Source organism: Crocodylus porosus, unplaced genomic scaffold (assembly GCF_001723895.1).
Source record: "Crocodylus porosus isolate Cpor-Errol unplaced genomic scaffold, CroPor_comp1, whole genome shotgun sequence".
NCBI lineage: Eukaryota > Metazoa > Chordata > Crocodylia > Crocodylidae > Crocodylus > Crocodylus porosus.
In genome coordinates this window covers 236,593,136-236,594,733 of record NW_017728886.1, presented here as the reverse complement: position 1 = coordinate 236,594,733, position 1,598 = coordinate 236,593,136, and positions in this window count along the sequence as shown.

Sequence of the window (1,598 nt, the reverse complement as noted above, 5' to 3'; positions counted from 1 at the left end):
GCACCTATATCCCAGGTACCTTAACCATGAGACTAGAAGGCAAAACGTACCCACCAAAGGCAAAAGGTATCAAACATCAAAACATTGCTAGTTATGGTGATTGGCAGTCTATATCACAAAAGCTCCTAGCTCCCAAGTGAGGAGGTAGATATGGCCGTCAGCATTTTCTAGCCCTTCCTCCTGAAGCTGGATCACTCTGCATCCAAGAGCGTCAGGGATTCTGAAGGACAACAAGCAAGAGGCAGTCTAACTCTGTGGCCCATATAGGTGTTCATTGCCCTAGAGGGTGCGAACTCTGGGGTCTGACCCTACTCCCAACACTGTTTCAGCATTTTATGCTGCAGGCAGACATTAAGGTAGTCACATGATTAAGGTCTAAGGAATTTTCCTCTTCCCCGAATCAAATGACCTGCTATGCTAGATGCACATGGCAGTTTGAGCAATTTTGGCAACAGGGTATAAAATTCCTGAAAGCCCAAACCATCCAACTGTCAGCTGGGCAAATCTCCCTACTTACATGGAAGTAGGAGCAGGGTGACTCCCTGCTGCCAGGGCAGGAGCTTCCCACTCCTTAGGTGCTGCTTTCATAGGTGTTTAGAAACAAAACAGGCCTGCAGCTGGAAGCACTTCTTTTGAGTTCTCTGGACACTGTAAACCTGATAATATAGAGGTTCCCTAGTGCTGGCCTCACTGAGCACCCCCACAGTGCAGCTGTATCCTGATTCTGACAATAACATGATGCCATATGTTCCATTTATGATGCCAAGCAAACCAGCCACAAAGTTGTTACACATTTTGAGTAATATCTTTGTGGCTGGATTTGCCACGTTATGGTGTCATAAATCTGACCAATGTGTGGCATATCACTTTCACTCATACTATTAACACATTAATCATGCTGGAAATTACATATGCCAGGGGCCTTCCCCAAACAATAAATCTGGCATTAGAGTCAGTGTTCTAATTGATTTACACCTGGAGTAGTACTACTGTAAATCATGCCACTATTCTGGCCCCATCAAGCTGCGTCAATACAAGTGGTGGTCTCACCAACTATTAGTATGCCCAATTTACCTTACTGTGCAAGTTGCATGTATGGTGCCCCCCCATGTTGCTTGTGAAGCTTTCCCAATGGCTCTGTAATGGAAAATACACAAAATACTGAAAAGCAAGGTCGCACGCCCCCTCTCGCTTCCAACCCTGCTAGGACAGCAGCCACATCCCCAAGCCAGAGTCAGGCTCCTTCCTTTCTTCTAGTTCTTCTGTTCTCAGGATGTTTTTCCTCTTGGCTGCCCAGTAATCTGGCTTCAATCAGAAAGAGGTCTTAGTACTACCTGACCTGGGCCAGGTAATTAGGTTGCTGTCTCGTGATATGGGAGATCAGGATTCAAAACCCCTCACGGGCCCCACCAGGTCCCCATCTTGGTACGTGCCTTAGCTACTTGGCAATAGGAAGGCACCATCAACATAGTCTTAAATTAGTTTAAAACACAGCACTGTTGTGCAATTATAGTTTCATAGTTTCTAGGGTCAGAAGGGACCTGAGCAGATCATCAAGTCCGACCCCCTGCCATGGCAGGAAAGAGTACTGGGGTCAA